Consider the following 14,716-nt stretch of genomic DNA (forward strand, 5'->3'; position numbering starts at 1 on the left):
GTTATATTTGTTTAAACGCTGTTAAAATGCTGTAATGGTGTTCAGTTAGTTCTATTAACTGGTATGCTACATTTTTTTTAATTTAAAAAAAAAATTTTAACAAGTTTTGTATCAAAAATAAACTTTTCTCTACCTGTTCATTACATGACATATAAAAAAATATATTGTAGCCTACTTTGCTCAATATAAAATTACTACCTTAACATACACTTCCATAGAATGAAACTAGTTAAATTTAATTCGTACACTACAATAGAATGAAACTAGTTAAATTTAATTCGTACATCACAATAGGATAAAGCTAGTTGAATTTTTTTGAAATTCCTATACCTTATTCACATCATTATTGTGATACTAACACTTTGATTTTTTTGTAGTCAAATTGTGGGCAATCTACACAACGTTTTATTTACCTAACAAACATTCTACCACGCGAAATAACGGTAAGCTTATACCTCGATTTATAGCTTACTGGATTTTTAATCTAATTAGTGGCTTCAAGAACTCGTACTAAAGAGAAAATAAAATGCGTAAGGAGAGTGAACGAAAATAGATTAATGTGTAATGACGTAATCAAGCTCTAGTGGTTAAAGTTCAATATAAATTATTTTGACCATAGTATCATGCCATCAAGTAACACAAATAGTCATTTACATGTTCTAGCATGTACTTAACGTTTGTTTACATTTTAGTGTTTCCATTTGGTATTTTCATTTGGTAGATTTGACTTCAAACCAACATGACATAATATCGCATTTAAAAATGCTTGACATGTAATTTTGCAACGTTTAAAAAACTCTACAATTTTTTTCAGTTTGCTAATATATATTTTGTTTTTTATTTTAGTAGCATTTATTTGTGTTTCAAAATTACGCAGAGTAGGTTTTAATATTTTTCAATTTAGAAAATATTTTGTTTGAATTATATTGCACAATAACTTTACGTTAGGACAACATGCTATTTATATTTTATTTCGAAATGAATTAATTTAGTGAAATATTTATTTGGTTTATCGATCGTTAAGTTTGGTATTGCGTAAAATCAAATCAATATTGTTTTAAGAGTAAACATTGCGCAAGTCTGTTTGTCATGTCAACAATAAATTCAAACCTTTGTTCCCGTATCGCGTGACTAAGAAATCCATTGTGTAACAAAAAATACCAAAAGTTCATTAAACTTTTAATTTCAGTGGTAAAATAGTTTGTTATTATTATATTACAAGGATTTATTAAGTTTTTACCCCTAACCTTTACATAACTTATGCTTTTACCAAAACCTTTCGTCTTTTTTATTTCTAGTAGTACATTTTTTTGTGCAAAAGCTTTTTTTATTTAAATTTTTTAAATACAGAATTAATTTTTTACATATATACACTATAAATTCACATTTTTAATTAAAATATTCGCATAAATATTGGATTAAAAAATTAAAAAGTTTAAAAGGCGGCAAAAATGTTTAATAGTTGAAAATTTGATATAAAACATTTTTTTTTTTTTTTTTTGGCAATCTTAACCACAGTGAATGAAAAGTTTAATTTAGTTTAAAATTACTTTGCATAATAAAACAAAAAATTAATAACAAAAAAATCATTATAAACAAGTTAACAAAATTTTAAGATTTATTAGATTAATAAATACAAGTAAATGCCATTTTTAGCTTTAAAGAATTTGTTTTATAAAAAATCACAAAGTTTAAAAAGCGACAAAAAATGTTTAATAATTGAAAAATTTAATATTAAAAAGAAACTGTTTGGCAGTTGTCACTACAGTTATTTAAAAGTTTTACAATTTATTTAATTTATAATTTTCTTACAGAATAAAACAAAAAATTAATGACATACATTTATTAAATACAAGTTACTAACATTTTAATAAAAATTTTAATCATCATATGCCACATTATTAAATACAAGCAAATGCTATTAAGCCTTATAGATTTTAGGCACTAAAGATTTTTTTAAATCTTATGTTTAGTTAAAGTTAATTAAAATTCCTGTTTGGGCCTTGACTTCCAAAATAATCTGATCCGACAGACAGGCGTAAAACTTGCATCTTTTTCGGTCTATAGGATCCACTTTATCACTAAGATTTGCGACCTGGCCGTAAGTATGAAAGATGCTGGCAATTCTGCTTGCGTAAATGACTTTTTTCATATCCTTCAGCGACAACTCTTTTTTTGCCTTGAAAACTTCTTGTTGGCCCACCGAAATTTCGTTCTTGATGGAGTTTTTGATCTTTCTCAACTTTTTCTCCCTTGCTGTCCTTTCCAAGCTTTCAAGGTGATAAGACACGTGATTTTGCTTCAGTAAGCTGACCTCATTATCGGGAAGCATTTTTCCAGCTGCCTTACAGAACTTGACGATATTTGTAGCTTTCTTCAATAAATCAACGTCTTGGTTGTACTCTAACTCTTCTGGATTTGGGTCATTTCTTTCAAACTCGATACACGCAGGTAACCAAGAACAGCTTTCTCCTTTTTGGTTGTTAGACAAGCAGACATCTTCCCAAATTGCTTGAACTGTATTTGCAAGTAAGGTAAGTGCTTCAGGCCAGTGTTTTCCATTCTCGAGATGGGCAAGTGAGATTCCGCATAACTCCTTCATTCTAGAGACCCGCATTGCCACAGCAAACCCCAACGATTTTCGATATTTTTCACTGACTTTGATCAGAGCCTTTAAATGGCCCGCTAAATCACTCATTTGTTGTTCTTGCAAGGACTTTTCAACGTCAACAGAGTCAATGAAGATGTCCATGGTTTCGATAAAAATTGACAGGTTTCTTGTATCTGGCATTGAATCGAACTGGTTTCTTGGAATAGAGATGTATCCTGGCTTAAACTCCGTTGTTAACATGTGGTTATTTCTCATATACTCGACTACATCATTGCTGTATTTTAAACTTAAAGTGTTCCGTTCTGTCAAGGTTTCTGCCTCGAGATAAATGAAGATGATTCGTTGAACTATACCAACAGGTAAATCTTCGTGTGAGCATAATTTCCAATGGTTGTGAATAATTTGTACTAAAACTGTCACATCAAAAACTTTCGATATCTTTTTCTTATTTTTATCCATTTTTTAATTTAACGTCTTATCTACAACACAATATATATAATTTTGGCTTTACTTTTTTAAACAAAAGTTAAAATTAATATTAATCTAATGCCTTAATTGTACTAAATATAAATTTATAAACCGTAAACTAAAATCCTTGCGAATATTTTAATTTTATCTTGAAAAAAAAAAATAACTACATTTGCCAAGACAGAACAAAATTGTTAACAGTTTTTTATATATAACCATCAATCTACGCGTTGCGTTTAGGTTGCAAATTTCCCTGTAGATTGCTCTTAACGCTGTCAGTATACGAAGTAACTTGAAAAAAAACCTGAGGGGCTTCCCCTAGTATTTTCCCGGGTATGTTTTATATAACACATGCGTCTAGAACTTTCATACTTATGAAACAAATATAAAATTTTGTTATTAGGTAATCTTATCTTCAGATATATGTTCGGGTTTGTTTGATTTAATGTAGATTTAATTAGATTATTTAGCAATGTCATCTATAGCCTTGGGTTAAAGTAAAAAAATACGTATATCTCAATTTTACGACATTTAAGCTTCCTTCTTTGCTTTGCTTTAAGTGAATCAAGTGGGAATTTTTTTTCACCAAAAATTATTTTGAATTTTTTTGATTTGGTTTCGCTTTGATTAACATTTTTTATTTTCTTTATCCGGTTTCGCTTTGATTAATTTTTTTTCCGATTCAGCTAATAAATTAAAATTTAATTTAGTTTAGACAAATAGTAATATTTAAGCGAATGGATTGAAATTTGTTTTTTTTATATGACCCCTTATGTTTTAAAATTAATCAATATTGTAACAATAAATTTTAATTAATTTTTTTTTAATACTAAATTTTTAAAAATTAAGAAAGATCAAAATTAATTGAACAACAATGTAGTTTTTAGCCCCTATGGGGCAGTAGAAAGCCGTCATGGCAATTTAAAAATATGACTTCAAGTAATAAACAACATTGTAGTTTTTGATTAAATACAATTTAAAAAGTGCATTTGTTTTAAATATTTTGTGCTGCATTTACACATTTTTATTGTTTACCAAATTGATACAACACAATTTTCGATTTAAATTAGGCTAAATTCCTATATTGTTTATTATCTCTAACACAATCAAAGAATAAAGGAGCACACGAGTCTCATTAAAGAGACATAAAAGAAAATAAAACATTCTTAAAATTAATTTATGCTTATTTGGGTAAACGCAATATTTTTTTTAATAATTTTTTATCATCAGTTTCGTATTAGCTTTTACGTCACTCGAATAAGGAAATGTACCTAAGATGATTTATATCATGCCAAACCAGTGAATGGCGCATACTATAAGTCGCTGTATTGTATTTCAATAAAGCTCTTTGTATCAGTATGGAGTGTAAATTTTTATTAATAGTTACAAGGGGGTAGATATGGTAATTGGTTTATTCCTAACGTGATTTTCAACCATGGATTTATATTTTATTTGACAAACAGCCTGTATTTTTACGACAAACAGCCTGTATTTTTACGACAAACAGCCTGTATACAACCATATATAAATTTAGATGACAACTCGATAAATATGTACACTCTATAATGTAGTTTTTTTGTAGGCATATTTTTGGCAATCAACTAACTATATATTTTGTGTTTATTTAAATAACAAAAAACCTTGTAATCTATAAAAAAAAAAAAACGTTTTTAATATTTATGCATTAAACTTACATCAAGTGTTATTAATAAAATATATATGTTAAATGCGCAATAAAAAGTTTATTTAAAATCAGTGCCTCATTAGGGTTTAAACTTAATACGCTTAATTAAATGCTTAAAACGTTTCCTTCTTTCCCTTTAGGCCAAATTTCAAACTCAAGTAACTTCTTTAATTAGTTACGTTTCGCTGATAACTACCGAAGCGGTTCATTTGTTTTAACAGCCAGTAAAAGAAATACAATTTTGAACTAGATTGAGATAAGGTTACCTGAATATAACTGTTTTTATTTTGTTTGTTTACAGCTATAACTAGTTATGGTTCAGAAAAGGTTTAATATATAATTATAAAAACTATGTTGTAGAGCTTAAGTAATATTTTTTCAATTTGTAAATGCCTAATATTGAGTAAACTTGATAACTTCAGTTGGATATATAAACAACATCAAAGAATGGATTATTAAAGATGGTGATTCAATATTCCAAAGAAGGTAATTTTATATTCTATAAAATTAATTTAACAAACTCTGTCCTATTAATTTAATTTACCAAATTTAATTTATCTAAAATATTAATATGTTGTTCGATATTGGTATCAGTATCAAAACAACTCAACACGTGATTGACCATGTTACTTGACTTATTTATCAAAATATTGCACTTTTTATTTACATTTTATCATGGCCCTGCAAATTGTAATCCACTCTTAAGTTCTCATATCTCTTAAATATATTTTGCAGTTACATCATAAGTTCACGATATAATTGTATTTGTTTTGAGAATAAACTAAAAACAGTGGCAATGATATTAAGAGCAAGAAAATCTGCGTTAAGATTTGATTGTATAAAAATTAACTGAAGTACTTAATTTAAATAACTCTATTTAATCTTGTATTATATTTAATTTTAAAATAATTTTAATATTTGTTAAAAAAAATTCATAATTTTTTAGTTTAAATTAAAAAGTAAGTCTACCAAAAACATGACATTCAAGTAGTTGTTTCGTTTAAATTTTAAAAATATTTTCTAGTAAAAGTTGATGATTTAAAACAACTTGAGATATTATATAATCTGTGATAGTTAATAATAATTTTTAAAATTATATATTTAAATACTTATTTATTTTACAATATTTAATTTTTTTTAGACATACAACTTGAATAAATCTTGATTTTAAACTATGACATGATCATTATACAAACCTTAATTTTGAATCTTAGAACTAAAAATGGAATTAGTTTGGATTGCATAAGTCGCAGGACTTAAATATTATTTGGTTGGACGTTACATAAATCAAATTTTTGAACCACTTGTAATTTACGTTTGTCAAAAAAACTCCCATGTGTTTTGCGGTCCAGACTTATTTTCTCTCGCACGTTATGGTCCCAAGAATTTTACAAGTGATCTCTCTTATTTTAGTGTTTTGTTAAATATTCATTTTTTTAGACGTACCACTAAGAAAATTTGGAGCTCGATTTTGGAACTCGATCTTACGATTTTGGAGCTCGATCTTACCACAGTTGGAGCTCGATCCTACAAAGAGAAAGAAAAGAAGGGAAAGAAAGAAGGCAAAATGAGAGAAAAAAAGCAATACAAAATTGAAGTTCTTAACCAGGTACGAACAAATCTGTTTTTTGTAGATATCTTTATTCTCGATGTGGAAAGGTCGAATGCTCGACTTAAACATAGAGTAACATCAGTTACTCCGACCCAGTATCGTGTAGCCTTTAGCAGTTTGGGATATTATAGATTATAATTGCCCGGTAATTATGCTGCTGATTAAGTGCTGGCTCAACAGGAGTTTTTTAATTAGTAAATAAAATTTTTACTAGTAAAGACATTTTTGAAGTACTACATTGCATATTTTTGTTAAAGATGTCATAATTTTTGTATGCGTTATCAGAGTAACACGTTAACAGGAACTAAATTGTTAAAAAGGGTACTAGCACAATAATAATGTTATATTTCGCACAATATACAACCCAAAGTTTCATAATATAACACAATATCATTATAGTTACGTTAGTACGAGTTTTATTAAAATAAAAAATTTCAATTGTTGGTACAATAACATATGCAAAAATCCCAGCTTGATTTTAATAATTAAAATAAAGATAGTTTTTATATTAAAAATAAATTTTATATTTAAGCGAAATCTCAATTAAAAAAAATATTTTTTTTTAAATTTTTATATTCAATTACACAATTACTTCACAGGGTCACTTGGGTAAGCCTGATAAGGCTATACAAAATTTTTGATTTTTAAATTAAAAATAAATCTTGTTCTAGTCTAATAAACGGATTTTTAAAATGTACTTCATATAACAAAAGTTACAATGTTTTTATGTTTTGCATATGGCCTACTGTCTTTTCTTATCAGATCCTAACCACATGACTGTGTGGCGTATGAGACAAAAAATTATTAAAAATTTTTTGTTTAAATTTTGATTTTCAAATTAAAAATAAAAAAAAAACACTGTGGTATAATAATCAGTTCTTAAAATGTTTTGAAAAAATATTAATATTTGCGTAAGTTTTGACACTTTGACCAAATATATGCAAAGTCTCCAAACTTAAAGGTAACTGTTTTATTAGAACCACGTTGCCTTCAAGATAAAAAAAATTGAAAAATTACTCAATAAAACAAAAGTTACAATGTTTTTATGTTTTGCGTATGGCCTACTGTCTTACTTTATCAGAGCCTAACCACATGACTGTGTGACGTAATCAGATGAAAATTATAAAAAAATATTTTTTTATAAAAATTTTGATTTTTATATTAAAAATAAATCTTATATTTAAGCGAAATCTCGATTAAAAATTTTTTTCTTAAATTTTTATATTCAATTACACGTTGACGTCACGGGGTCACTTGGGTAAGTCTGATAAGGCTATATTTAAGTTAATACGCCAGATATAAAATCGCTCTAACATTTGTTGTAAGAAAGTTTTTTTCGAAATGTTTTATCTTGAATGTTCATTAGGTCGTTGCGGTTCTTTTGGTATAACCAATTTTTATTTTTGAGACTTGACATATTTTTAATAAAAGTTTAAAGTGTTATGTTACAGAGTTTTGCAATTTCGTAAGTGATGTTTATAGCACGTTAGTATGGTTGACAATAAATCAAAAAATCCCTTTAAAACCTTTAAAAAATGTCTGTGGTACTTACAATTTAATTTTCAAAAATACTGGAAAATGATTAACACAAAAAAACAGGTTACCATAATTTTTTGTGTGACATAGAAAGTACCAAGTAGCGTAGTGAATGTATACAAGCTAGTACTTTCTACGTCATCACAAACAGGGCTTCCCTTTTTTATTTTTTTAAATTAATTTTAATTTTTTTTTTAAAGTTGTATAACTTAAAAAGTAGGTGAAATTATTTAAAGTTAAAATCATTTTTGTGTTCAGTGACACCAAATTTATTATTTTTTGAGTATAAAAATATTGCTAATATATGACTTTAATAACTTTTTGGAATATTAATATTTTTTTAAATATTTTACAATTGTGTTCATTAAAATACCGCGGTTCTTATATTTAAGCGAAATTTCGATTAAAAAACTTTTTTTAAGCTTTTGTATTCAATTACAAGGGCTGGAAGATATTAAAAGTTATTTAAACATACTAAAAACCTTGTTTCTGTTGTATTTTACTAAAACTTTTCGTAAGCACAATGTATCGTGAAATTTATTCTAACTTGTATTATTTATTTACAGGTTTACAAAATTTACTGATTTTTAGTACTTACGCATCTGCAACAAAGTATTTATGAAAAATACAAGAGATCGAAACCATACAGAAATGCTATAATATAATATATATATATATATATATATATATATATATATATATTTAAATGTGCTACAATTAATTTAAAATACAATTTTTATGTTTTTGTCTTTCTTATTATTTAAGATTATATATACGTCAAATAGTATGTGATGTAAAACTGTTACTCTGGTGTAGTGGCAAAGGCGTTTGCGTTCTAATCCTAGCTTCCAAGTTCGATTCCCATTGACGTAACTACATCATATAAAAATGGATTTAATAATTTATTTTTATGTTTTTTTTAATTATTAGTTAATTAATTGTTTATTTTTTTTTAATTATTTTATAATTTATTACTATTTTTTATGTTAGTGATTTTATAATTAATTATTATTTTTTTTAAATTATTTTATAATTAATTATTTATTTTTATTTTTTGTTTAATTATTTTATTATTAATTTTTTTAACACGTGACCTTATTAAACCCAAAATAAAAATTAGCTTAAACTTATGTTTTACCGAACAATTTTGCAAAATGTTTATCTTGAATGTTAATTAGGCCAATGCGCGTCTAATAAAATTTTAGGTTTTGAGATTTCATAATTTTTTAATAAAGTGTCATTACTTTTATGAATATTAATATTTTCAAAAAAGAATTTAAAAACACGTTAATTGGACATGTGCGGTTCTAACAGAACAATTATTTTTCGATTTAAAATTTTTTTTTTTTTTTTAAAAAATTTATATGCAATTTCATTGGCCAAAAATATGACGTGGCCTAATTTAACTCAGAATAAAAATAAGTTCAAACTTTTGTTTTACTGAATTTTTTTGCGAAATGTTTTATCTTGAATGTAAGTTAGGCCAATGCGCGTCTAATAAAATTTTAGGTTTTGAGATTTCATATATTTTTAATAAATGTGTCATAACTTTTATGAATATTAATATTTTCAAAATATATTTTGAGAACACGTTAATTGGACCTGCGCAGTTCTAGCAGAACAATTATTTTAGATTTAAATTTTTTTATTTTTTTTTAAAATTTATATGCTATATTATTGGCCAAAAATATCACGTGACCTTAATAAATACATAGTAAAAATAAGCTCAAACTTTTGTTATACTAAATGTTTTTGCGAAATGTTTTATCTTGAATGTAAGTTAGGCCAATGCGCATTTAATAAAATATAAAATTTTAGGTTTTGAAATTTTATAAATTTTTAATAAATGTGTCAAAACTTTTATAAATATTAATATTTTCAAAAAACATTTCCTACACACGTTAATTGGACCTGATCAGTTCTAGCAAAACAATTATTTTTTGATTTAAAATTTTTTATTTTTTTAAAATATTTATATGCAATATCATTGGCCAAAAATAACACGTAACCTTAATAAACTCAGAATAAAAAGAAGTTCAAACTTTTGTTTTACTGAATTGTTTTGCAAATTTTTTTATCTTGAATGTTAGTTAGGTCAATGCGCGTCTAATAAAATATAAAATTTTAGGTTTTGAGATTTCATCAATTTTTAATAAAAGTGTCATAACTTTTATGAATATTAATATTTTCAAAAAATATTTTGTAAACACGTTAATTGGACCTGTGCGGTTCTAACAAAACATTTATTTTTCGATTTAAAATTTTTTATTTTTTTTAAAGTTTATATGCAATAGCATTGGCCAAATATATCACGTGACCTAATTAAACCCAGAATGAAAATTTGCTGTAACTTTTGTTTTACTGAAAATTTTTGCGAAATGTTTTATCTTGAATGTTAGTTAGGTCAATGCGCGTCTAATAAAATATAAAATTTTAGGTTTTGAGATTTCATCTATTTTTAATAAAAGTGTCATAACTTTTATGAATATTAATATTTTCAAAAAGTATTTTGTAAACACGTTAATTGGACCTGTGCTTTTCTAACAAAACATTTATTTTTTGATTTAAAATTTTTTATTTTTTTTAAAGTTTATATGCAATAGCATTGGCCAAATATATCACGTGACCTAATTAAACCCAGAATGAAAATTTGCTGTAACTTTTGTTTTACTGAAAATTTTTGCGAAATGTTTTATCTTGAATGTTAGTTAGGTCAATGCGCGTCTAATAAAATATAAAATTTTAGGTTTTGAGATTTCATCAATTTTTAATAAAAGTGTCATAACTTTTATGAATATTAATATTTTTAAAAAATATTTTGTAAACACGTTAATTGGACCTGTGCGGTTTTAACAAAACATTTATTTTTTGATTTAAATTTTTTTATTTTTTTTTAAAGTTTATATGCAATAGCATAGGCCAAAAATATCACGTGACCTAATTAAACCCAGAATGAAAATTTGCTGTAACTTTTGTTTTACTAAAATTTTTTTCAAAATGTTTTATCTTGAATGTTAGTTAGGTCAATGCGCGTCTAATAAAATATAAAATTTTAGGTTTTGAGATTTCATCAATTTTTAATAAAAGTGTCATAACTTTTATGAATATTAATATTTTCAAAAAATATTTTGTAAACATGTTAATTGGACCTGTGCGGTTCTAACAAAACATTTATTTTTTGATTTAAAATTTTTTATTTTTTTAAAAAGTTTATATGCAATAACATTGGCCAAAAATATCACGTGACCTAATTAAACCCAGAATGAAAATTTGCTGTAACTTTTGTTTTACTAAAATTTTTTTCAAAATGTTTTATCTTGAATGTTAGTTAGGTCAATGCGCGTCTAAATCTAAAGTTAGTTAGGTCTAAAGTTAGTTAGGTCAATGCGCGTCTAAATTTTATAAAATATAAAATTTTAGGTTTTGAGATTTCATCAATTTTTAATAAAAGTGTCATAACTTTTATGAATATTAATATTTTCAAAAAATATTTTGTAAACACGTTAATTGGACCTGTGCGGTTCTAACAAAACATTTATTTTTTGATTTAAAAATTTTTATTTTTTTTTAAAGTTTATATGCAATAACATTGGCCAAAAATATCACGTGACCTAATTAAACCCAGAATAAAAATTTGCTGTAACTTTTGTTTTACTAAAATTTTTTTTAAAATGTTTTATCTTGAATGTTAGTTAAGTCAATGCGCGTCTAATAAAATATAAAATTTTAGGTTTTGAGGTTTCATCAATTTTTAATAAAAGTGTCATAACTTTTATGAATATTAATATTTTCAAAAAATATTTGGTAAACACGTTAATTGGACCTGTGCGGTTTTAACAAAACATTTATTTTTTGATTTAAATTTTTTTATTTTTTTTTTCAGTTTATATGCAATAACATTGGCCAAAAATATCACGTGACCTAATTAAACCCAGAATGAAAATTTGCTGTAACTTTTGTTTTACTAAAATTTTTTTCGAAATGTCTTATCTTGAATGTTAATTAGGTCAATGCGCGTCTAATAAAATATAAAATTTTAGGTTTTGAGATTTCATCAATTTTTAATAAAAGTGTCATAACTTTTATGAATATTAATATTTTTAAAAAAATATTTGGTAAACACGTTAATTGGACCTGTGCGGTTTTAACAAAACATTTATTTTTTGATTTAAATTTTTTTATTTTTTTTTAAAGTTTATATGCAATAGCATTAGCCAAAAATATCACGTGACCTAATTAAACCCAGAATGAAAATTTGCTGTAACTTTTGTTTTACTAAAATTTTTTTCAAAATGTTTTATCTTGAATGTTAGTTAGGTCAATGCGCGTCTAATAAAATATAAAATTTTAGGTTTTGAGATTTCATCAATTTTTAATAAAAGTGTCATAACTTTTATGAATATTAATATTTTCAAAAAATATTTTGTAAACATGTTAATTGGACCTGTGCGGTTCTAACAAAACATTTATTTTTTGATTTAAAATTTTTTATTTTTTTAAAAAGTTTATATGCAATAACATTGGCCAAAAATATCACGTGACCTAATTAAACCCAGAATGAAAATTTGCTGTAACTTTTGTTTTACTAAAATTTTTTTCAAAATGTTTTATCTTGAATGTTAGTTAGGTCAATGCGCGTCTAAATCTAAAGTTAGTTAGGTCTAAAGTTAGTTAGGTCAATGCGCGTCTAAATTTTATAAAATATAAAATTTTAGGTTTTGAGATTTCATCAATTTTTAATAAAAGTGTCATAACTTTTATGAATATTAATATTTTCAAAAAATATTTTGTAAACACGTTAATTGGACCTGTGCGGTTCTAACAAAACATTTATTTTTTGATTTAAAAATTTTTATTTTTTTTTAAAGTTTATATGCAATAACATTGGCCAAAAATATCACGTGACCTAATTAAACCCAGAATAAAAATTTGCTGTAACTTTTGTTTTACTAAAATTTTTTTTAAAATGTTTTATCTTGAATGTTAGTTAGGTCAATGCGCGTCTAATAAAATATAAAATTTTAGGTTTTGAGGTTTCATCAATTTTTAATAAAAGTGTCATAACTTTTATGAATATTAATATTTTCAAAAAATATTTGGTAAACACGTTAATTGGACCTGTGCGGTTTTAACAAAACATTTATTTTTTGATTTAAATTTTTTTATTTTTTTTAAGTTTATATGCAATGACATTGGCCAAAAATATCACGTGACCTAATTAAACCCAGAATGAAAATTTGCTGTAACTATTGTTTTACTGAAAATTTTTGCGAAATTTTTTATCTTGAATGTTAGTTAGGTCAATGTGCGTCTAATAAAATATAAAATTTTAGGTTTTGAGATTTCATCAATTTTTAATAAAAGTGTCATAACTTTTATGAATATTAATATTTTTAAAAAATATTTGGTAAACACGTTAATTGGACCTGTGCGGTTTTAACAAAACATTTATTTTTTGATTTAAATTTTTTTATTTTTTTTTTCAGTTTATATGCAATAACATTGGCCAAAAATATCACGTGACCTAATTAAACCCAGAATGAAAATTTGCTGTAACTTTTGTTTTACTAAAAATTTTTTTCGAAATGTTTTATCTTGAATGTTAGTTAGGTCAATGCGCGTCTAATAAAATATAAAATTTTAGGTTTTGAGATTTCATTAATTTTTAATAAAAGTGTCATAACTTTTATGAATATTAATATTTTCAAAAACTATTTTGTAAACACGTTAATTGGACCTGTGCTTTTCTAACAAAACATTTATTTTTTGATTTAAATTTTTTTATTTTTTTTTAAAGTTTATATGCAATAGCATAGGCCAAAAATATCACGTGACCTAATTAAACCCAGAATGAAAATTTGCTGTAACTTTTGTTTTACTAAAATTTTTGCGAAATGTTTTACCTTGAATGTTAGTTAGGTCAATGCGCGTCTAATAAAATATAAAATTTTAGGTTTTGAGATTTCATCAATTTTTAATAAAAGTGTCATAACTTTTATGAATATTAATATTTTCAAAAAATATTTTGTAAACACGTTAATTGGACCTGTGCTTTTCTAACAAAACACTTATTTTTTGATTTAAAATTTTTAATTTTTTTTAAAGTTTATATGCAATAGCATTGGCCAAAAATATCACGTGACCTAATTAAACCCAGAATGAAAATTTGCTGTAACTTTTGTATTACTGAAAATTTTTGCGAAATGTTTTATCTTGAATGTTAGTTAGGTCAATGCGCGTCTAATAAAATATAAAATTTTAGGTTTTGAGATTTCATCAATTTTTAATAAAAGTATCATAACTTTTGTGAATATTAATATTTTCAAAAAATATTTTGTAAACACGTTAATTGGACCTGTGCGGTTCTAACAATACATTTATTTTTTGATTTAAAATTTTTTAATTTTCTTTTAAGTTTATATGCAATAGCATTGGCCAAAAATATCACGTGACTTAATTAAACACAGAATAAAAATTTGCTGTAACTTTTGTTTTACTGAAAATTTTTGCGAAATGTTTTATCTTGAATGTTAGTTAGGTCAATGCGCGTCTAATAAAATATAAAATTTTAGGTTTTGAGATTTCATCTATTTTTAATAAAAGTGTCATAACTTTTATGAATATTAATATTTTCAAAAAATATTTTGTAAACACGTTAATTGGACATGTGCGGTTCTAACAAAACATTTATTTTTCGATTTAAAATTTTTTATTTTTTTTTAAAGTTTATATGCAATAGCATTGGCCAAATATATCACGTGACCTAATTAAACCCAGAATGAAAATTTGCTGTAACTTTTGTTTT

The 14,716-nt window shown here is 24.9% G+C and overlaps 1 long non-coding RNA gene across 1 annotated transcript; it reads left to right on the forward strand.

Annotated features, from left to right (window-relative positions):
- The first annotated feature begins 5,121 nt into the window (after window positions 1-5,121).
- LOC145743624 (uncharacterized) lies at window positions 5,122-8,565 on the forward strand. The gene is made up of 3 exons (XR_014281031.1): window positions 5,122-5,249; window positions 6,204-6,372; window positions 8,478-8,565. It is a non-coding gene; the product is annotated as an uncharacterized LOC145743624 (long non-coding RNA).
- Window positions 8,566-14,716: the final 6,151 nt, after the last annotated feature.

Source organism: Corella eumyota, chromosome 2 (assembly GCF_963082875.1).
Source record: "Corella eumyota chromosome 2, kaCorEumy4.1, whole genome shotgun sequence".
Classification (NCBI taxonomy): Eukaryota; Metazoa; Chordata; class Ascidiacea; order Phlebobranchia; family Corellidae; genus Corella; species Corella eumyota.